Source organism: Arachis hypogaea, chromosome 12, assembly GCF_003086295.3.
Source record: "Arachis hypogaea cultivar Tifrunner chromosome 12, arahy.Tifrunner.gnm2.J5K5, whole genome shotgun sequence".
Lineage (NCBI taxonomy): Eukaryota > Viridiplantae > Streptophyta > Magnoliopsida > Fabales > Fabaceae > Arachis > Arachis hypogaea.
In genome coordinates, this window is record NC_092047.1 from 34,186,035 (window position 1) to 34,210,375 (window position 24,341).

The window sequence follows — 24,341 nt, forward strand, 5'->3', positions numbered from 1 at the left end:
GAGTATCAATTTCAAGAACTTCCTTCTTCATAGGCGTCCCATTACTCACAAGATTCCTCTCAGAAGTGTACATAAACTGGTTATTAGCAACCATGTCAATGAGTTCTTGAGCTTCTGCAGGCGTTTTCTTTAGGTGAATGGATCCACCTGCAGAAGTATCCAATGACATCTTTGATACCTCAGACAAACCATCATAGAATATATCCAGGATGGTCCATTCTGAAAACATGTCAGAAGGACACTTTTTGGTCAGCTGCTTGTATCTTTCCCAAGCTTCATAGATGGATTCACCTTCTTTCTGTCTGAAGGTTTGAACATCAGCTCTAAGCTTGCTCAGCTTTTGAGGAAGAAAGAACTTGGCTAAGAAAGCCGTGACCAGCTTATCCCAAGAGTTCAGGCTATCTTTGGGTTGAGAGTCCAACCACACTCTAGCTCTGTCTCTTACAACAAAAGGGAAAAGCATGAGCCTGTAGACTTCAGGATTTACTCCATTAGTCTTAACAGTATCACAAATCTGCAAGAATTCAGTTAAGAACTGAAAAGGATCTTCAGATGGAAGTCCATGAAACTTGCAGTTCTGCTGCATCAGAGAAACTAGCTGAGGTTTCAGCTCAAAATTGTTTGCTCCAATGGTAGGAATGGAGATGCTTCTTCCATGTAAATTGGAATTAGGTGCAGTAAAGTCACCAAGCATTCTCCTTGCATTATTGTTGTTGGGTTCGGCTGCCATCTCCTTTACTTGTTCGAAATTTTCAATAAGGTTGTCTCTGGATTGTTGTAATTTAGCTTCTCTTAGTTTTCTCTTCAGAGTCCTTTCAGGTTCTGGATCAGCTTCAACAAGAATGCCTTTTTCTTTGTTCCTTCTCATAAGAAAGAGAAGAGAACAAGAAAAGAAGAGGAATCCTCTATGTCACAGTAAAGAGGTTCCTTATTGTTAGTAGAAGAAGAGAAGAAGAAAAAATTCGAACACAGATAGAAGAGGGGGTTCGAATTTGGTAAGTGATGTGAGGAAGAGTTGTTAGTAGATGAATAAATAAATAGAGGGAGATGAGGAAGAAGGTGAATTTTCGAAAATATTTTTTGAAAAAGGTTAGTAGTTTTTCGAAAATTAAAATAATTAGTTAATTAAAAAGAAATTTTGAAAAAGAGGGAAGATATTTTCGAAAATTAGAGAGAGAGAGTTAGTTAGGTGGTTTTGAAAAAGGTAAGAAACAAACAAAAAGTTAGTTAGTTAGTTGAAACAAATTTGAAAATCAATTTTGAAAGGATAAGAAGATAGGAAGTTAGAAAAGATATTTTGCAATCACTTTTTTGAAAAAGGTAAGATAAGAAGATATTTTTGAAAAGATATGATAGAAATTAGTTTCTTTGAAAAAGATTTGATTTTTAAAATCTCAATTAATGACTTGATTCACAAGAAATCACAAGATATGATTCTAGAACTTAAAGTTTGAATCTTTCTTAACAAGTAAGTAACAAACTTGAAATTTTTGAATCAAAACATTAATTGATGATGTTATTTTCGAAAATTATGAGATAAAATTAAGAAAAAAATTTTTGAAAAATATTTTTATAATTTCGAAAATAACTAAGAAAAATGAAAAAGATTTGATTTTTGAAAAAGATTTTGAAAAAGATAAGATTTTTAAATTGAAAATTTGATTTGACTCATAAGAAACAACCTGATTTTTAAAAATTTTTGAAAAAGTCAACTCAATTTTTGAATTTGATGAGAGAAAAAGGGAAAGATATTTTTTTGATTTTTGAATTTTGAATGATGAGAGTGAAAAAACATGAAAATGATGCAATGCATGAGATTTTTAGATCAAAACAATGAATGCATGCAAGAATGCTATGAATGTCAAGATGAACACCAAGAACACTATGAAGATCATGATGAACATCAAGAACACATTTTTGAAAAATTTTTAATGCAAAGAAAACATGCAAGACACCAAACTTAGAATTCTTTAATGCTTAGACATAAAGAATTCAGGAATGCATATGAAAAACAAGAAAAGACACAAAACATGCAAATGCAAATATCAAACAAGAAGACTTACCAAGAACAACTTGAAGATCATGAAGAACACTATGAATGCATGAATTTTTTCAAAAAAATGCAAGATGAATATGCAATTGACACCAAACTTATAACATGACTCAAGACTCAAACAAGAAACACAAAAATATTTTTGATTTTTATGATTTTATGATTTTTTTGTATTTTCTTTTAATTTTTTCGAAAATCATTTTGAAAAAAAAGAAAAATAAGGATTCCAAAATTTTTAATATGAATTCCAGGAATCTTATGCTCTTTAGTCTAAAGCTCCAATCAAAGGGTCAGACATGGCTTAATAGCCAGCCAAGCTTTAGTATGTAACTCAGACATGACACGTCTAACATGCCCTACAGTTGTGGCTTTACAGCCAGACATGCTTTATGAAACACTAGAGTTCATTCTTAAAAATTCTGAAGAAAAATATATTTTTGAAAACATTTTTATTTTTATTTTTATTTTTATTTTTCGAAGACAAGTGAGAAATTTTTGAAAGGTTTTTGAAAAAATTTTGAAAGGAAAACAAAAAGAAAATTACCTAATCTGAGCAACAATATGAACCGTCAGTTGTCCAAACTCAAACAATCCCCAGCAACGGCGCCAAAAACTTGGTGCGCAGAAATTGTGATTACACTTTGATTATGTAAAATTCATTGCTCTTTCTTTCCCTGGCAATGGCGCCAAAAATATGATGCCAATACCATGGTTCACAACTTCGCACAACTAACCAGCAAGTGCACTGGGTCGTCCAAGTAATACCTTACGTGAGTAAGGGTCGAATCCCACGGAGATTGTTGGTATGAAGCAAGCTATGGTCACCTTGTAAATCTCAGTCAGGCAGATATAAAATAGTAATGGGGTTTTTGAAAATAATTAATAAAAGAGGGATAAAAATACTTATGTAAATCATTGGTGAGAATTTCAGATAAGCGTATAGAGATGCGTTTGTTCCTCTGAATCTCTGCTTTCCTGCTATCTTTATCCAATCAGTCTTACTCCTTTCTATGGCTGGCTTTATGCAAGGGCATCACCGTTGTCAGTGGCTACATCCCCTCCTCTCAGTGAAAATGGTCAACGCACCCTGTCACGGCACGGCTATTCATCTGTCGGTTCTCGATCATGCTGGAATAGGATTCACCCTCCTTTTGCGTCTGTCACTAAGGCCCAGCACTCGCGAGTTTGAAGCTCGTCACAGTCATTCAATCATTGAATCCTACTCGGAATACCATAGACAAGGTTTAGACTTTCTGGATTCTCTTGAATGCCGCCATCATTCTAGCTTACACCACGAAGATTCTGATTAAGAGATCTAAGAGACACTCATTCAATCGAAAGTAGAACGGAAGTGGTTATCAGGCACGCGTTCATGGGGAATGATGATGATTGTCACATTCATCACATTCAGGTTGAAGTGCGAATGAATATCTTAGAAGCGAAACAAGATGAATTGAATAGAAAACAGTAGTACTTTGCTTTAATCTTTGAGGAACAGCAGAGCTCCACACCTTAATCTATGTAGTGTAGAAACTCTACTGTTGAAATTACATAAGTGAAAGGTCCAGGCATGGCCGAATGGCCAGCCCCTCTGATCTAAGAACCAGGCGTCCAAAGATGATCAAAGATGGTTCAAAAGATGTCTAATACAATAGTAAAAAGTCCTAGCCACTAGGGTTTACAGAAGTAAGTAATTGATGCATAAATCCACTTCCGGGGCCCACTTGGTGTGTGCTTGGGCTGAGCTTGAGTGTTGCACGTGTAGAGGTCCTTCTTGGAGTTGAACACCAGCTTTTGTGCCAGTTTGGGCGTTGAACTCCACTTTGCAGCTTGTTTCTGGCGCTGGACGCCAGAATTGGGCAGAGAGCTGGCGTTGAACGCCAGTTTGCGTCGTCTAAACTTGGGCAAAGTATGGATTATTATATATTGCTGGAAAGCCCTGGATGTCTACTTTCCATTGCAATTGGAATCACGCCATTTTGAGTTTTGTAGCTCCAGAAAATCCATTTTGAGTGCAGGGAGGTCAGAATCCAACAGCATCATGAGTCCTTCTTCAACCTCTGAATCTGATTTTTGCTCAAGTCCCTCAATTTCAGCCAGAAAATACCTGAAATTATAGAAAAACACACAAACTCATAGTAAAGTCCAGAAATGTGAATCTAACATAAAAACTAATGAAAACATCCCTAAAAGTAACCAGATTCTACTATAAACATACTAAAAACAATGCCAAAAAGCGTATAAATTTTCCGCTCATTAGTATGCCTAGCATCCAAACGGAAGGAGAATATGTGGTATATGGACAGCGGATGCTCTAGGCATATGACCGGAAAGACAACCTTCTTCATAAAGCTTGATGAATATGATGGAGGATTTCTCACTTTTGGTGATGATGCTAAAGGAAAGATAGTGGCTGTTGGAAAATTTGGTAAAAGCTTTTCATCTTGTATAAATAATGTTCTTCTTGTAAATAGTTTGAAACATAATTTACTTAGTGTAAGCCAATTGTGTGATCTAGGTTTTGAAGTTATTTTTAGAAAGTTTGTGTGTTTGGTTGTTTGTGAAAAATCTGGGGATATTTTATTTGAGGCTAAAAGGTACAATAATGTGTATGGATTGACTCTTGAGGACTTGAAAGAACAAAATGTAACATGTTTTACTTCTCTTGAATCTGAAAAATGGCTATGGCATAGAAAGTTGGGTCATGCAAGCATGTACCAAATTTCTAAGCTAGTTAAGAAAAATCTAGTTAGAAGAATTCCAAATATCAAATTTGATAAGAATTTTACTTGTGATGCTTGCCAATTGGGCAAACAAGTAAAATCCTCTTTTAAACCAAAAGATGGAATCTCAACCAAAAGGCCATTAGAGATGTTACACATTGATCTTTTTGGTCCAACAAGAACTAAAAGTTTAGGAGGTAAACACTATGATCTTGTGGTGGTAGATGATTACTCTAAATTTGGTTGGGTACATTTTCTTGCACATAAAAATGATGCTTTCCATGGTTTTTCAACCCTTTGCAAGAAAATTCTAAATGAAAAAGATTTAAAAATTACCCATTTGAGAAGTGATCACGGAAGAGAATTTGAAAACCAAGACTTTAAAAAATTCTGTGATGACTTTGGCATTGCTCATAACTTTTCGTGCCCTAGAACCCCTCAACAAAATGGGGTGGTTGAGAGAAGGAATAGAAGCCTTCAAGAAATGACTAGGGCCATACTTTGTGAGAATGATATTCCTAAATTTTTATGGGCTGAAGCTGTAAATACATCTTGTTGCATTTTGAATAGGACAATTATTAGAAAAGGGTTGAAGAAAACTCCCTATGAACTATGGAAAGGAACCCCTCCAAATCTTAAGTATTTTTATATTTTTGGATGCAAATGCTTTATACTTAACAATAAAGAAAACCTTGGCAAATTTGATCCAAAATCCTATGAAGGGATGTTTGTTGGATATTCTACCACTAGCAAGGCCTATAGAATTTATCTCAAAGAACATAGAACCATAGAGGAATCCATACATGTTTCTTTTTGTGATTCTAACTCAATTCCCAATGCTGTGATTGAAGATGATACAGATTGTGAAGATGTTGTCAATACAAGAACCAGTGATGAAAATCCCAAGTCTTCTCAAAATGAAGAATCTGCCAGCCCAGTTTTGTCTCGTCAGATTGGAGGAGATATTTCCATTTTGTCTCCTGAGCCAGCACGAGAAACTGAAACAGTGAGACCACCAGAAGTTCATCAAAGCTTAACACCACTCCAGAAGCCTAGAGAATGGAAGTCCATGAGGGGTTATTCTCATGACTTCATCATTGGTGATCCCTCTTAAGGTGTTACAACAAGATCCTCAACCAAAAGACAATCCGAACCAAGCAATTTTGCTCTCTTGTCACAAATGGAACCCAACAATGTAAAACAAGCTCTTGAAGATCCATCGTGAGTCAAAGCCATGCAAGAAGAGCTTGCTCAATTTGACAAGAATGAGGTTTGGACACTAGTACCACATCCGGATGGTAAGAAAGTTACGGGTACTAAGTGGGTGTTTAAAAATAAACTTGGTGAGGATGGACAAGTTGTTCGTAATAAGGCTAGATTAGTGGCCCAAGGTTAGGATCAAGAAGAGGGTATATATTTTGATGAGTCTTTTGCTCCGGTAGCTAGAGTGGAAGCAATTAGGTTGCTTCTTGCCTACGCTGCCCATAAGGGTTTCAAAATGTTTCAAATGGATGTTAAATGTGCTTTCCTTAATGGCTTTATTGATAGAGAGGTGTATGTGGCACAACCCCCCAGTTTTGAACATAAAGATTTTCCAAATCATGTTTTCAAACTATCAAAGGCCCTTTATGGCCTTAGGCAAGCTCCAAGAGCTTCGTATGAAAGGCTTAGTGCTTTCCTATTGGAAAATCACTTTCAAAGGGGAACCACCGACTCAACTTTATTCATTAAAGCATCTAATGATGATATTCTCCTAGTTCAAGTTTATGTGGATGACATTGTGTTTGGTTCGGCCAATGAGTCCTTGTGTGAAGAGTTTGGAAAACTAATGACTAGTGAGTTTGAGATGAGTTTAATGGGAGAGCTAACTTTCTTTCTTGGCCTCCAAATTAAATAGACTCCTAGTGGTACCTTTATTCACCAAGGAAAGTATGCAAAAGAACTTATCAAAAAATTTGGCCTAGAAAATTCCGAACCAATGGGAACACCAATGCATCCTAACACAAAACTTGAAAAGGATGATGATGTCAAAGATGTGGATGAAACAAGGTATAGAGGAATGATAGGTTCGACTTATGTACCTCACCTGCTCTAGACCGGATATTGTTCAAAGTGTGGGTGTATGCTCAAGGTTTCAATCTCACCCAAAAGAATCCCATCTTTCAGCCGTTAAGCGCATTATTAGATACATTAAGGGAACTGGTGATTATGGCTTGTGGTATCCTAAATCTGATGATTTTTGTGCAGTAGGGTTTTGTGATGCAGATTATGCGGGAGATAGAGTGGATAGACGGAGTACATCCGGCACGTGTTGCTTCCTTGGAAGCTCACTCAACATGTGGTCAAGCAAAAAGCAAGCCACAGTAGCTCTATCCATAGCTGAAGCTGAATATATTTCTGCATCTGCATGTTGTTCACAATTAATTTGGTTAAAAACGCAGTTGGAAGATTACAAATTAAAGATCAATAGTATACCCATATTTTGTGATAATATGAGTGCTATTAACATCTCAAAAATCCTGTTTTGCACTCAAGAACCAAGCACATAGAAATTAAATATCATTTCATTAGAGAACATGTTCAAAAGGATACTATTGATATTCATTTTGTAAAAAATCTGAAGAACAGCTTGCTAACATTTTTACAAAACCCCTCTGTGAAGACAGATTCTGCACTTTGAGAAAAAGTTTGGGAATGATTGATCTAAGTTCTATTGATAACTTGTGAAATTTTGACTCTGCTTAGTTTTGTCTCGTAGGAAAGGAGGAGATAAAAATCAAAGTGTGTTGGAAGGGCTGTGATAAAGGGGGAGACTGTGCCGAAATTAATTCTAATGGGCCCCACCAAATTTCCTTGACCCCACTCTGACTGTTTTGTTAGTTTCTCTCTATGAAAATCAAAATCTTTTTTGCCTCATCAAATCTTGTTGAAATAGGATGTTGTCAAATCAAATCTTTCTCTTCATCTAATCTCTTGATTCTAGGAAACCACTTTTCAGTTTATTTCAAATAAAAGAGAAACTCCTTGGGTATTAACCGCTCCTTAATGGTCATTAAATTCCCTCCAATTCTCTCTCCACTCCAAATTTAATGCTTCCCTAACCTCCCTCCTTCCTCACTGAATTCGGTTTCTATTCAACCCCCCATCTTCCACTTCTCCATTTTCATTACCATGAAAAAGAAAACCGCCCCTAGAAAAAGTGAAAGGATTTTATTCTCTCAAAAACTGTCCACACCACAAACTCACACTGATATCCATATCCATTCTACATCTTCATTTTCTCCCTCACCACCCTCAAAACAAACCGACACCATGAGAAGGAAGGTCATAGCCACGAAAACTTCTTCAAGGAAGAAGAAAGAAAAGGTTCCTGTGGCAGAAGAGGAAGAATCACACACCTCACCCATTCCATCACCACCACAATCTCGACCGAAGAAAGCCACACCCGGAAGGAGTGCTCAGAAAACAAAAGGGTTCGCACTGAACAACAGCAAGGAACCAGCAAACCTGGAGTCCTTGGATTTCAGGAACAAATTCAGCAAACCACACTCTCACTATGATCCTGCCAGGTTCAACTCCTGTGCTTCATATGAATTCCACAAAGAGGTTCTGGAAAAACGTCATCTCTGTCAAACCTATTTAGTCAATCTTGACTCTCTCACCAACAAAGGGATAAATGTTTCTTCTCTTTTTGAACTTCTTTAATGGACTCCACTACTCCAGATCCAGAAACCGGTTTACCCCAGTTTGGTTCGTGAATTCTATGCCAACATGCGACTCATTGATGGCATCATCCACTCATATGTGAAGAGGGTTCACATAACTCTTGACACTGGAACAATTGGGATGGCTCTAGGTTACAAAGAGGAAGGGCCGAGAGCATACATGGCCGAGAAGTGGGACTCACAGGTCGGCATCACCTATAAGATTGTTCTTTAACACATCTGTGAAAACCTCTCTGGTTTGGATGGGACTACTCCTACCCACAAAGCCCTCGGTCCGACTAACTCTCTACTTCACAGGATCATCACCCACATCCTGACCCCTCAAAGCGGCTCCCATAATAGAGTAACATTCTCTGACTCTCTTATCATTTTTGCTCTTGTTACATCTACACCTATATCATTTGGTTACCTCATGATCAGACACATGTGGGAGTCAGTTAAAAGCACCAAAAAGGCGAATCTGTCCTATGGAATATTTCTAACTAGTATTTTTAAATATTTTAAAATTGATCTCCTGAATGAGGCTGTAGAAAACAAGGTGTCTATGATCAAAGGAGGTGGAGCTGTTAAAGGAACCAAGGGCAAGAAATCTGTGGCTTCGGATAGTGAATATGAAAGTCGGCTTGAGTCTTCCAAAGCAACCGAATCTATCAAAAAAATTCTCACAGAATTTTCAAACATGTCGGAGCTCATGGTGCAATCACATAAGGCGGCACACAAGCTAGCCTATAAAAATGAAAAGGCTTGGATGAGATCCAAGGACAGGGTAAGTCTGATGCTGGAGAGCCTTGAGGGATTGTATAAATCACTCAAATTAAGCACAAAAGAACTCACGAAATATGGGTTTATCAACCTCCCCACACTTAAACACTAGCATGTCCTCATGCTAAATCCAAGGTAAATAATTAAGGTTAAAGTGATGGAATGTCATGCAATGCAACCTAATTTAAATGCAACTACCTAAATGAATGATGCATCATGCAACTCTAATTTATTCACTCATATATAAAGCTTACATGTAGTTAAGTTAATTCACATTCTCAAGGAGTCATGTATATATATATATATATATATATATATAGCCAACCCTTGAATAATAAAGCATTTTAGCAAATGAGATGGGAAAGAAAACATTGTACAAACTTGCAAAACAATTAGTAAATTAAGTACAGATATATGTTGATGAGTTATTGAACCCTCACTGGAATTTGTGTTTACTCTCTAGTCACTCAGTGTTTCTTGGGTTTATTCACTCTATTTTTCTTTTTATTCTTAATTTCTATGGCTTTGTTCTTCATCTAACCAATCAACAATTATAGAATATAGTCATACCAAAAGTCATGAGGTCTTTATTGAGGTTGTAATGGGGTCAAGGTAAGGGTAAGGATTTTATGTATAGGGTCAAGTGAGCTAATAAGTGAATCCTTAATTAGACTAAGATCTCACCTAACATACATTTTTAGCAAGATAAAACTTCTTTACCTCTTCTCCCATATTATCCTACTTATTGTTACATGCTCATGTTTCACTCTTTATTTTTATCCCTTGTGCATTGTTTTTATTTTGCATTGGGGAATTTCTTTTGTATCCCCTTTTATTCAAATGCTGAAAAAAAAATAACTTTCTCTCTTCTTCTCTCTTTTTTTTTAATGCACATGGTAATTGAATCACTTAGATTTTCTCATGAGCATGCTTCCCAAATTTTATTTTATTCCTTTTAACTTTTCTACCTTTTGTTTCTATCATCCATGTTCCTAAAAGGTTTCCCACATTTAACTCTATTCATGATTTTCTATCTTAAGCTAACCAAGGATTCACTTGGGATTTTCTTTTGTTTTTCTGCTTAAGGCTAGTAATTTGGCTAAATAGAATAAAGGGATTTTAAAAGGCTCAAGGGGGCTAACAAGGGTGATGTAAAAGGTAGGCTAATTTGGGGTGAGTGAGCTAAAATCAAATGATGGCCTCAATCATTCTCTTGGTATGTATCTATTCTATATTCTATAATTGGACATATAGATTAAAGCAAAGGAAAGAACATCAGAATAAAAAGAAATGTAACACACAGAAATGAAATTATGGTTTGAATGAAACCATACAATTTAAGCTCAAGACTCACAGGCTGTGTGTTCTCTAACTCAAGCATCATATATCATTTATATATTGTATGCAGGTTTAGTTAAAAATTCCCATTATTCTCATAAAAAAGAATTATTTAGGGTGGCTTTTAAAGTTTTAATGTTCCTCCTTGATGAAATGTTGTCAGCTTAACTAGATCATGTAATGCTATATACAAGTTTTGTGGATTTAAATCTGGTATGTTCAATTTCCTAGCTTACTTTCTTTTTATATTTTTCAATTTAAACTATACTATCTTATGCTAAAAAGGGTAAACTATACTAATTAATCCACTAATAAATCAGAATTGCAAACTAAACTAAATAACTAAAATAAACTAAATGGATAAAGTATGAACTAAAGATGCAAAATGCAGAAAATAGAGTAAAAATACATAAAAGCAATGTATAAGTACTCAGAAAATAACAGTAAAAGGAAAAATACAGAAAAATATCCAAAATAAAAAAAAAGTATGTAGTGGTTCACCAAAATAAACGCCAGAGTTGGCGACCTCCCCACACTTAAAAGGAAGCATCGTCCTCGATGCTCATCAAGCCGGGTGTGAAGGAGTGTCATAACTGGGAGGGATGGTAGCGGGGGTCTCAGTGGTGGTGGTGGGCTGAGGGTCTGGCTGCTGTGGAGGAGGTGCTGACTTGATCGGGATCTCAAGATCCGCAGCCTCAATCTGATGTGGGACCGCTGCCTGTGGTGCGGCTGGTGCTGCCTCCTGGGGATGGGTCTCTGCCTCGGGCGCATCCGCCTCCTCCTCAGATGCATCGGATGGTGTGTCGGGCTCGGAGGAAATGTCGCCGGATCGTATCATCAGCTTTAGGTGCTCATAGCGCCGCTTGTTGCGACGCTCCATCTGGTCAAGTCGTCGGAACAAGCGGTGCACCAGATGATAGACGGGCTCTGTGGCAGGTGGAGGTGCAGTGGTGGTAGCAGGGGTAGGTGGTGCAGCAGTGGAGGAAGAGGGTCCAGCAGACTGTGGGGCTGACTCATCAGTAGCAGTGAATGGTGCTGGTCTGTGGCCCAGGGCTAAGAAGTTCTGGCTGTACGGAATGATCTTTCTGCAATCCGCCACTGGTGGTCTCTCATCGGCATCCTCCCATGGCACGTCAGCTCGACGGCCAAGCTGTGTAACTAGGTATGGAAAGGGGAGGGTGCCTCGGACGTGGACCCTGGCCATATAATGCCGAATGAAACATGGCAGATAAAGGTCCTTACCCTCCAACACACACCAAAGGAGGGTGATCATAGCAGCCGGGATCTCCGTCTCGTGAGTACTCGGCATCACATAATTACTCAAGATCTGATGCCATAACCGAGCCTCATCGTTCAAGTATGCTCTCTTGATCCCTCTAGGCATGGTAGTGTCCTGACCCATCTCCCAAGGAACTGTCGGGTCGAGAGCTATCCGCGCCTTCACGGCATCCCAATCAAACTTCATCTGGCGCATGTCCTCCTCAGCCTTTGAATAACCATCAGGTTGATCGGACTTGGCTGGGAGCTGGAGAATGTCCTCTAAGGCCTCCTCAGTGACCAGAATTTGTTTTCCTCTCAGGTTCACTGCATCTAGGGTGGTGAGGTACAAGGTTGTCAAACTCGCGAGTTAACTCGTAGACTCGTATAAGTTTACCTGTTATGAAGTTTATATATATATATATCATACATAACGTATATTTACTCAATTCTAACCCTTTAAAAGTAATAAATATCAATCTTAAAGCATATAATAAATTAAAATAATAGCATATATTATAACAAATACTTTAAAATATACATTCAAATCCTCTATAATTATTCTTATACAAATACAACATAGAATACATAAAATTAAAAATTATAAATCTGTAATACTAAATCTTTAATTGAACATTGAATAATATCAAATAATCAAATTAACTCTAATCAAAATAATTAATTACTAATCAGCCATGAATGGATGAACCATATGGCCATCTAACATAAACGATAAGCAATAGGCTAAAATTAGAAGCAATAAAATTTAAAAAGCAAAAAAAAAACTAAATCAAGAAGTAATGTCTCAAAGAAAGGGAAAAAGGCATACAAAAAATAGAGGATACAGAAGAAAATAAGGGGCAAAGTCCCAGCAATAGCAAATCGAAGACAAGGATGTAGCAGGCAGCGGTGGTGAGAGTGCAGCAGCAGCACGAAACAACGGCAACAAATAGTCATGGATTTCACGACGGTGCAAATCAGAGCAGAGATAGGACTGTAGGAGAAGTAGTCGAACTCGTGAACGGTGATAGCACGATGGACTTGTAGATAGTGGAGATGTGAAGAAATACAAAGTAGAGTGTAACATAGGTAAAATTCACAAAGATAATTGCACAAATCAGAGAAGAGGTAGTAGACGCAGGCGAACAACGGTAGCTCGACGGGGAACGGCAACTGCGGCAGAACATGGAGAAAGTGAGACTTGAGAGAAACGACGCAGATAAGTGAGTTGTGAGTTTTCTTTCATTCTTTGGGAGTGTTATCGTAACCCTAATAAAAAAAGTATTTTTTCTTTGTTTCAAAGTGACGCTTTTTTGAGCAAAAATGAAGAAAAACACAAACTCGCTAACTCGGTCCTAGACTCACGAGTTTGTCCGAGTTTGACCGAGTCTAGCCGAGTCTAGCCGAGTTTACTCAAGATAGAGTCTATGCCCGAGTCAACTCGATTCCATATTTAAACTCATAAACTCGTACGAGTTTACAAGTTAACTCGAGAGTTTAACAACAATGGTGAGGTAGTAGTTGCAGTAAAATTTCTGGACCCAAGATGAATTGACCTCTGTCAGTGTTCTCTCCAGAAAGAACCAGCCCCTTTGCTTAATTTGCTCAGTGGTGTACTGCTGGAGGGCTTCTGGAATCTTCAGAGTTCGTTCCAGGTATAGATTTCTGGAGTTTGCAAAAGCCGGGTACTTCAACTCACAGTACCGGTTTGCAAATTTTATAGGATCAGTTGCAGGGAGCAGCTGGTCAGCTTTTTCCTACTGTGTGAAGTTCTTCTCCCGCCATGAAGAATCATGCATTAGAGCTATGATGGACTGGGAGAAATCTCCTCTCTTGCGCTTGCTAGTAACTTTGCCTTTGCCTTTCCTCTGTGAGGCAGACATCCTGAAAAATAGAAAACCAGGATATGGATAAAATGGGAAAGCAAATAGGCAATTAAACAAAGGAAACTCAAAGCAGCAAGGGAGAAATAGAATAAGGAAAATGAGTAATTGAAATGTGATTGAATTTGTGTTAAATGGAAAAATAATCAATATGCCATGGTCAGAAAGTTAGAGGAAAGTGAAAATAATCAGAGAAGAGATTAAAAGGGGTAGTATGGTTAGAATTTGAAAAAGAAATTAGTAAATTAAAATTAGTGAGTTAGTAAAGTGCGGGTTAAAGTAAGTGGCATAGAAAAATTCCATATAACACGGATTCACAGGTAAGAATAGAAGTACTCATAATCGAACAAGGAAAACAGGGTGATGCTGATTCGAATAGAAATAGAGAAAGCAAAAACTGGAATCAGTGAATCACAAATGCGGTTTATGAACCAGGAAATCAAAGAGGATAAGAATGTCTGCCATAGCATTCATGAAATGGTTTGGGTAAAGCAGAGTAAAACAGAGTTCAGAAATGCCAAACCAAAACATGGATGAGAAAAAAAAGTTTAAAAAATTTGGGCAGCATTCTGGCTAAAATTGGATTATCCCAGAAAATAAACAGCAATCATAGCAGTTCATATGAATTAAAAACATGCTGCAGTTACCAGTAATGTATAGAAACAGGAAAATTTTAGAGTAACAAGCAGCAATTACAAGAAATCACAACATATGAACGAGGTCACAGGAACAGCAAAATTGCAGTTATGATAAAACATAAACAGGAACAGTGCAAGTAAACAGACCTAGATCCACTAACCACAGCCTAAGCTAGCTAACAACCTAAAAATCCACTACAGAATGCATATCTATCTATCCTAATGATGAACAGAAACGGAAAAAAAGTACAGAAAAACGACGAACGGATAATAAAGGGGGTTGCGTTTTGTGGAACCTAGTAGGCGGAAGGGGTGGAACGGGGAAGAAGGTGGCTGCGGCGGCGTCCGGTGCGGTGGTGGGGCACGGTGTCGCGGTGGCGGCTGATGGGGGCAGTGGCGGCGAGGGTTTTGGGTTAGTGATAGAAGAGGGGGGTGCGGGTGGGTGGCGGAGAGAGGGGGACGCGGCTGGGTGGCCGGCGGTGGGGGGGGCGGTGGTTGCGGAGGCAGTGGTGGAGAGGGGAGGAGAGAGGAAGAAGGGAGAAGAAGGGAGGGGAGGGGGTTGCGGCGGCGGCGTCCAGGGTAGCGGCGGCGTCTGGGTGGCCGGTGGTGGCGGCTGGGTGGTGCTGGGTGGTGGTTGGAGGGAGAGGGAGCAGAGAAGGAGAAGAGGGTTAGGGGTGGGGGGCTCGCGACTGATAGGGTTCGCGAGCTGGGGGGTTATATTTTCGAATCCACGCGGCCGCGTAGGGCACGCGGTCGAGTGGTTGGGGTGAAAATAGGACTGACGCGATCGCGTGGGGCGCGCGATCGCATGAGAGGGAGGAAGGAAGGGTGACGCGATCGCGTGGGTCGCGCGATCGCGTCGCTGGAATTCGTGCTATACGCACGGCTCCAGCGCCATTTTAGCGCAACTCTCTGTCTCCTTTTGGGGTGATGTGCAATCCATGCGACGCGATCGTGTCGCTCACGCGGTCGCGTGGGATTGGTATTGTGCAAGTGACGCGATCGCATGGGGCATGCGATCGCGTGGGCCAATTTGTGCGAAACACACAAGGGCCGCACGATTCCAGCCTAACTTTCTGTTCGTTGGATCCTTACGCCGATATATACATCACGCGGCCGCGTGGGTCACGCGGTCGCACGGGTGGTGTTTTCCGCGATATGTCGCGATCTCATGGGGCATGCGGTCGCGTCGTGCATCCCTTTTTTTTTATGCATGAAAAAGGCAGAATGCAATGATTAACATGAATGTTTATGCATGATTCCAGGTTTAATAAATTAAAATGAAAAAGGAAAAATGAAAGTAATTAACAAGAAATAAATTGAAAAAGAAGCGACCATACCATGGTGGGTTGTCTCCCACCTAGCACTTTTAGTTAAAGTCCTTAAGTTGGACATTGGAGGGATATCCTGTTATGGTGGCTTATGTTTAAATTCGTCCAAAAATCTCCACCAGTGCTTGGAATGCCAATAGCTTCCGGGGTCCCAAACTAGGCACGCAAAGCTTCCGAACAACTTTAAATATATTGTTAGGCTCCCAGGATGACAAATGTTAGAATAAACTCCAGGATTTCAAGCCTTGCTTTTAAATCCACCTCCGTTTTGATCTACATGTCTCCATTCGGGCGGGTTAAAAAGTAGAATCTCACCTTGGTGACCAAACGTTTTCCGTGATCCATGTGATTGAGCATGATACCAATCCGTGTACTTCAAAGTGAAGCATGGAACCTTATTGAACCTTGTGCACCAGCTCTGAGTACGAGCTATTTCCCTCTTACTCTTAAAGCCGCAGAGAGCTCTAAGCTGGCCATCTGTTTCAAGCAAACCATATTCAAGTGAATAAGTAAAGTTATAAGTTAAGGATTGTACCCACTTGAAGCTTGTATTAGGTGGTAATGGCCTTGGGATAGGTGTTTTTGGTGGTTCTGCAAGTTCCGTTTCCTTGTGCTCTTCTGTGAATTCCTCCACTTCTTTGCAAAGATCTTCAATTGTATCTGTGTCCTGGTCAAAGTCTTCTGTGTCTTCCTCATCACTTGAGTCATAGAATGGAGGTTGAGAGAAATCTACCTCTGCATCATCTTCATATTCACTTGGGAAAGATTCTTCGATCTCAGAGAGTTCACTTGCGGATGCAAGTTCATCACTAAGAGAGCTAGATTCGTGACTATCATCATCAAGGGAATTTGTTTCTTGGATTATTCCGCTTGATTCTTCATAAACGATTTGCCTTGGAGAAATATCCTCCTTAGCATCAACTGTAGCATCCTGGATGGAGTTTTCCTCAATTCTGGATTCCCATGGAGGTTCAGCATCTCCTAGATCTTCAACCAACTCTTCTTCTTGAACAAAGACAGCTTCTTCTAATTGTTCTAGTACAAATTCATGCTCTGTCTTATCCACTGGAGTTTCTGGCACTTCCTTCATGCTCTGCTCTTCATTGGGCTGTCCACATGGAGCTGTGGTTGATCCTTGTATATTTGAGCGCCTAGAAGCCCATTGAATCATTGCTTGCTCCAGTTGTTTAATGGTTGTTTGAAATTTAATTACTGTTTCTCTTAGGCGATCCTCTGCTTCTTAGGTTGCTGGACTTGGACATACTACAAAGGAAAGTGGTGGTGGTTGGGAGCGATTGGATTGGTATTGGGGTAAGGATGGATCATATGATGGCGAATGGTGAAGAGAAGCTTGTGAGTGTGGTGGTTCAAGGTTATGTTGAAAGGGTGGTTTATATGTACGGGGTGGGGCTTGTTGGTAGTTACAAAGTTATCCACCATGTTTTTCAGCTGGGTATGCATTGTGGAATGGTCTTTGTCCAGGATATCTCGGAGGGTGTTGCTGCCAAAAGGGTTGATTAGATCCTCTTGGTTCTATCCATCCTTGATTGGTCTGACCTTGATGCACATTCCTGCTGTAACTTTTATTTCCCTTAACAACATTAGAACCAAACTCAAAGCGAGAGAGGTGAGAGTTCATAGCAGCAAATAAAAATAAAAAGGGAAAAACAAAAATAAATAAACAAGCAAAAGAAAAAAAAATATTAACAATAACCAATAATAAGGCACACGTTAGCAGTTTTCCGGCAACGGCGCCATTTTGACGTCGGGATTTTTACCAGTAAAGAGATTCATAGAAACAGTTGCGTTGTAGATATAGTCTCTAAACTGACAAAAATTCCTTCATACAAACGTTTTGGGTGTCACAAGTAACAAACCCCTTTAGAAATTGTTAACCGAGTATTCAAACCTCGGATCGTCTTCTCAAGGAACTGCGAGGAAGTATGTTCTTATTATTGGCTATAGAGGTTGTAATCGGGGTTTAGAAGATGAGAAGCAAGTAATTTGAATGACAGGTAAAGTAAATGGCAATTAAAATTAAATAAATACTATAAAGCAAACTTTTGGCAAGGTAAGAGAAGTTGGAGGTCCAACGTAGTTATCTCTCTCAACTATAATGAAAGTTGAATCTAAACTCCACTTGATCAACCTGTACCAAGGCAAGGAAAGTCAAGGGACTAATTTAATTGACCTATGAATCCTATTTATTTCCTAAGAAAAGGTTGGGATTACTTAAGTTCAGCTCAATTAGCAAGATAACGATTATCAATTATGTTGAGTTTAATAACTGTTGAGTTACTAAATTCTTAACCAGAACCAAAAGGGGAAAAAGTAAAATTGCTGGAATAATAAAAATGTCCTTAGATGGGAAGCAATGGTAACTTAAATCAAAGAAAACAATCATAAACTGAAAATATCTCAATTATCATTAATTCAAATAACAGTCTGTAACATGGAAGAATTCATAAATCAAATTATAATAATCAATTCAAATGTTGGAATAAATAAATAGAAGTAAAAATAAAAGAACATTAAACCTGGGATCCAGAGTTACTCTTAAAACAAGAAGAAATCCTAAATCCTAAAAGAGAGAGAGAGAAGATCTCCCTCTCAACTAAATCTAAATCATTGAAAGGTAAAATATGCGAGCTCCTTTTGAATGGGTGCATTTCCACACTTTATAACCTCTGGTCTATGCTGTCTGTACTTGGATCTGGGCCAAAAAGGGCTTCAGAATTCGCTGGGGGCGCATTCTGTAAATTCTGATGCGTGGCCTCTGTCACGCGTCCGCGTGGGTCATGCGGTCGCGTCATTTGGAGCTTTTCCTTGCCACGCGGTCGCGTCAGTCATGCGACCGCGTCATATGCATTCTGCTTAAGGCGCGCGGTTGCGTCAGTCATGCGGCCGCGTCGCTGCTGATTTGTGCTTGGCACGCGATCGCGTCATCCATGCGATCGCGTGGATACCAGTTTCCTTAAAGCTCCGTTTTGCTTTCTCCTTCCATTTTAGTATGTTTCCTTTTCCATCCTTTAAGTCATTCTGCCTGAGAAAATCTGAAACTACTCAACACACCGGTCACGGCATCGAATGGAAATAAAGGTAATTAAAATAATTAATTTTTAAAGCTTAGGAAACATGTTTTTCACAATATGATATAATAAGGAAGGGAGAGTAAAACCATGCAATTAATGTGAATAAGCAGGTGAAGGATTGTATAAATCACTCAAATTAAGCACAAAAGAACTCACGAAATATGGGTTTATCAGTTATATTGCAGAACCTAACACATCTAGTAGCTAACCCGCTCATGGTATCTCTTTTGTATTTAGGGATATAGTGCTAATAAATAAGATTTGCACCGGTTTGGATTTTTTCACTTAAAATAACTTCCGTTGCAAGTATAGACCAAACTGGCGACCAACTCCCACCATCAAATTTTAATTCCAAATACAAAATAATCAAGAGTAATTAAACCTCGGGTTGTCTTTCCTAGGAACTAATGACTGAGAGCGCATAAAATTGGTTGTGAAAATCAAGGGGTTTTCAATAATGAAGCAAGCAATAAAGATATAAAAGAACGATCCAAAATTGTAATTAATGAACTAATAAAAGAACTAAAGAACTATGTATGTAATATAAACAAGTAAGACTCAAAATTAATGGAATTGTGGTAAGACTCAAAATTGATGGAATTGTGGTTTAAAACATAAATGAAGCCTTGGCTTGGGATGAGCTATGGAATCCGTTCCTTGCCATAACCACAATTATGATAATTATGATGGATTAATCTCACCTAGTCAACCCTTAACATCGAAGAGTAAGTCAATTGAGCATAATTGTTATTAATCCACAAATCCTAGCTAACTTACTAATTACCTTAGTAAAAAGCTAGCGTTAATGGAAACAATAACAACTAACAACCCAAGAAGTATCACTAAATGTCAGACATTATGACTCTAGTATTCCATATACTCATTCCCCCAAGTCAAGGAATGAAAATATACCTCATAATCAAAATTGGCATTTCATCAAACACATGGTAGGTATATTCATAAAACATGGCAAAATTGGAAAACTACTTGAAACTATGAACAACCAAAGAACAAAATCAGCAATGACAACTCAACAAACATAAAATAACCACTAAACATCAAATTTATTAACCAAAACTCAAAATTTCAAGAAGCATATATGTACTGATAAAGGAAATTAAAATAGAGGAAAGTGTAGAACAAGTAGTGTAATAAAAGAGAAAATTAAAGAAATACTTACAATGGAAATAGCTAGATTCCAAGATCAAAATTGGGAATTGTAAACTTGAAATATAAACCCTAATTACATCCTAAGAAATTTGAGAGAAAACCTAAACTAAACTACCTAAAACTACTCCTAAGTGTGTTGTATAATGTATGGTACTGATGAGCGGATAATTTATACGCTTTTTGGCATTATTTTTAGTATATTTTAGTTTGTTTTTATTGTGTTTTTATTAGTTTTTAAATAAAAATCACATTTCTGGACTTTACTATGAGTTTGTGTGTTTTTTTGTGATTTTAGGTATTTTCTGGCTGAAATTGAGGGACCTGAGCAAAAATCTTATTCAGAGGCTGAAAAAGGACTGCAGATGCTGTTGGATTCTGACCTCCCTGCACTCAAAGTAGATTTTCTAGAGCTACAGAAGCCCAATTGGTGCGCTCTCAATTGCGTTGGAAATTAGACATCCTGGGCTTTCCAGCAATATATAATAGTTCATACTTTTTCCGAGATTTGATGGCCCAAACCGGCGTTCCAAGTCAGTATAGAAATTCTGGTGTCAAAACGCCAGAACTGGCATAAAAGCTGGAGTTAAACGCCCAAACTGGCACAAAAGTTGGCGTTTAACTCCAAGAAAAGCCTCTACACATGAAAGCTTCAACCCTCAGCCCAAGCACACACCAAGTGGACCCTGAAGTGGATTCTGCATCATTTACTCATTTCTGTAAACCCTAGGTTACTAGTTTTCTACAAATAGAACCTTTTGCTATTGTATTTTACACACTTGATCATACTTTTGATCTTGCTTCTTCTGGTTCCCTCTCTGGAGCCGAAGCCAATGATCACCATTATCACTTTTGTATTTTCAACGGTGGAGTTTCTACACACCATAGATTAAGGTGTGGAGCTCTGCTGTTCCTCATGAATTAATGCAAAGTACTATTGTTTTTCTATTCAACTCAAGCCTATTTCTGTTCTAAGATATCCATTCGTTCTTCAACATGATGAATGTGATGATCCGTGACACTCATCACCATTCTCACCTATGAACGCGTGCCTGACAACCACTTCCGTTCTACATGCAAACAAGCTTGAATGTGTATCTCTTGGGTTTCTAATCTAAGATTAGAACCTTCGTGGTATAGGCTAGAATCAATTGGCAGCCATTCCTGAGATCCAGAAAGTCTAAACCTTGTCTGTGATATTCCGAGTAGGATCAGAGAAGGGATGACTGTGACGAGCTTCAAACTCACGAGTGTTGGGCGTAGTGATAGACGTAAAAGGATCAATGGATCCTATTCCAACATGATCGAGAACCAACAGCTGATTAGCTGTGCGGTGACAGCGCATTTGGAATATTTTCACTGAGAGGACGGGAGGTAGCCATTGACAACGGTGAAACCCAACATACAGCTTGCCATGGAAAGGAGTATGAATGATTGGAAGAAGGCAATAGGAAAGCAGAAGTTCAGAAGGAACAAAGCATCTTCATACGCTTATCTAAAATTCTCACCAATGAATTACATAAGTATCTCTATCCTATTTTATATTTTATTCATATTTTAATTATCAATTCTCCATAACCATTTGAATCTGCCTGACTGAGATTTACAAGATGACCATAGCTTGCTTCAAGCCAACAATCTCCGTGGGATCGACCTTTACTCACGTAAGGTTTATTACTTGGACGACCCAGTGCACTTGCTGGTTAGTTATGCGGAGTTGTGACAAAGAGTTGAGATTACAATTGTGCGTACCAAGTTGTTGGCGCCATTGATATCACAATTTCGTGCACCAAGTTTTTGGCGCCGTTGCCGGGGATTGTTCGAGTTTGGACAACTGACGGTTCATCTTGTTGCTCAGATTAGGTAATTTTATTTTATGTTTAAGCTTTTTACCTTTTAATTTTCGAAAAATTTCAAGAAAAAAATTTGTATTTCTATTTTGTTCTTCAGAACTTTGAAGAATGAATTCTAGAGTTTTATGATGATTTGTTGAAGTCTGGCTGGCTGAGAAGCCATGTCTAATCTTTTGGATCGAAGTTTCAACTTATCATTACAAGGGCTTGTTGATTTCTATCAATCTTGCTGTTGAACGTAATGATCTGCTAAAGCTTGGCTGGCCATTGGCCATGTCTAGTGTTTTGGACCGAAGCTTTCACTGAAAGCTTGGCTGGCTAGTAAGCCATGTCTAATTCCTGGACCGGAGTAATATTGCATGATTCTTGGAATTCTCATTAAGAATTTTGAAGTCCTTTTTTTCTCTTTTTCCACTTAATTTTCGAAAAAATTACAAAAAAAATTTATAAAATCTTAAAATAAAAAATATTTTATGTTTCTTGTTTGAGTCTAGTGTCTAGTCTTAAGTTTGGTGTCAATTTCATTCTTCTAATTTTCGAAAATTACATGCATTATGTTCTTCATTGATCTTCAAGTTATTCTTGATGATTTCCTTGCTCTTATCTTTAAATTCTCTTGTTTTATGTCTTTTGTTGTTTCTCATATGCATTTTCAAATTGTTATAGTCCTTAGTATACAAACTTCTAAGTTTGGTGTCCTGCATGCATTATTTGTTTAATCTTAGTTTTCCAACCATGTCTTTTCAAGTCAATAATACAGAGAATTGAAGATTCAGAACATGCAGCAGAGGAATTACAGAGAAAAAGCTGGGCGTTCAAAATGCCCAGTGAGGAAGGAAAACTGGCGTTTAAACTCTAGCCAGGGTACCTGGCTGGGCGTTAAACGCCCAAAAAGGTAGCATTTTGGGCGTTAAACGCCAGAATGGATGCCATTCTGGGCGTTTAACGCCAGGAGGACACTAGAGGGAAGATTTTATTTTTAATTCAAATCTTTTTCAAATCATATCTCTTCAATCATATCTTTTCAAAATCAATTTCTTTCCATTTTTTTAAATTATTATTATTTTCGAAAATCCTTGTTACAATTAATGATTTAACTCAAAAATTTCAAGTTGTTTCTTGCCTATTAAGAAAGGATCAAATTTTAATTCTAGAATCATATCTTTTAATTTCCTGTTAGTCAAGTAATTAACTTTAATTTTAAAAATTTTCTCTTTTTAATTTGATTCTCAATCATATCTTTTCAATCACATCTTTTTCAAAATTAATTTTCAATCATATCTTTTTGATTTCTAATTTCAAAATCTTTTCCAAAAATCACTTAATTTCTTTCCCAATCTTAGTTTTCGAAAATCATTTACCAAATTTTCAAAATTTCTTTTAATTATTTCAAAATCTTTTACTTTAATTTCGAAAATTCTTCCCCTCTTCCAAAATCCTTCTATTTAAAGGACTAACACTTCTCCATTATCAGCAATTCGAACTCTGTCCCTCTTGATAAGTTCGAATTCTCTCCTCTCTACCTCATCCTTCTATTTTTATTTTCCTCTGACACCTCAAGGAATCTCTATACTGTGACATAGAGGATTCCATATTTTCTTCTCCTCTCTTTTCATATGAGTAGGAGCAAGGACAAGGGAATTCTTGTTGAAGCTGATCCTGAACCTGAAAGGACCTTGAAGAGAAAGCTCAAAGAAGCTAAAGTACAACTCTCTATAGAGGACCTAATAGAACTTTTCAAACAAGAAGAAGACATGGCAGCCGAATACAACAACAATGCCAACAATGCAAGGAAGGTGCTTGGTGACTTTACTGCACCTACTCCCGACTTCTATGGGAGAAGCATCTCAATCCCTGCCATTGGAGCAAACAACTTTGAGCTTAAGCCTCAATTAGTTTCTCTGATGCAACAGAATTGCAAGTTTCATGGACTTCCATTGGAAGATCCTCATCAGTTCTTAGCTGAATTCTTGCAAATCTGTGACACCAATGGGGTTGATCCCGAGGTCTACTAGCTTATGCTCTTTCCCTTTGCTATAAGAGATAGAGCTAGAACATGGTTGGATTCACAACCTAAAGAAAGCATGAACTCTTGGGAAAAGCTAGTCAATGCTTTCTTGGCAAAGTTCTTTCCACCTCAAAAATTGAGCAAGCTTAGAGTGGAGGTCCAAACCTTCAGACAGAAGGAAGGTGAATCCCTCTATGAAGCTTGGGAAAGATACAAGCAATTGATCAGAAGGTGTCCTTCTGACATGCTTTCAGAATGGAGCATCATAGGTATCTTCTATGATGGTCTGTCTGAACTGTCCAAGATGTCATTGGACAGCTCTGCTGGAGGATCTCTTCATCTGAAGAAGACGCCTACAGAAGCTCAGGAACTCATTGAAATGGTTGCAAATAACCAATTCATGTACACCTCTGAAAGGAATCCTGTGAATAATGGGACAAGTCATAAGAAAGGAGTTCTTGAGATTAATACTCTGAATGCCATATTGGCTCAGAACAAAATATTGACTCAG

General features: G+C 38.3%; 2 non-coding genes across 2 annotated transcripts; one reads left to right on the forward strand and one right to left on the reverse strand.

The window, feature by feature from the left end:
* Positions 1-227: 227 nt before the first annotated feature.
* Positions 228-331, forward strand: LOC112731343 (small nucleolar RNA R71). The gene has a single exon (XR_003167125.1). It is a non-coding gene; the product is annotated as a small nucleolar RNA R71 (small nucleolar RNA).
* A 23,641-nt stretch (positions 332-23,972) lies between these two features.
* On the reverse strand, positions 23,973-24,080 carry LOC112731120 (small nucleolar RNA R71). Its single transcript, XR_003166912.1, has one exon. It is a non-coding gene; the product is annotated as a small nucleolar RNA R71 (small nucleolar RNA).
* Between the last annotated feature and the right edge of the window lie 261 nt (positions 24,081-24,341).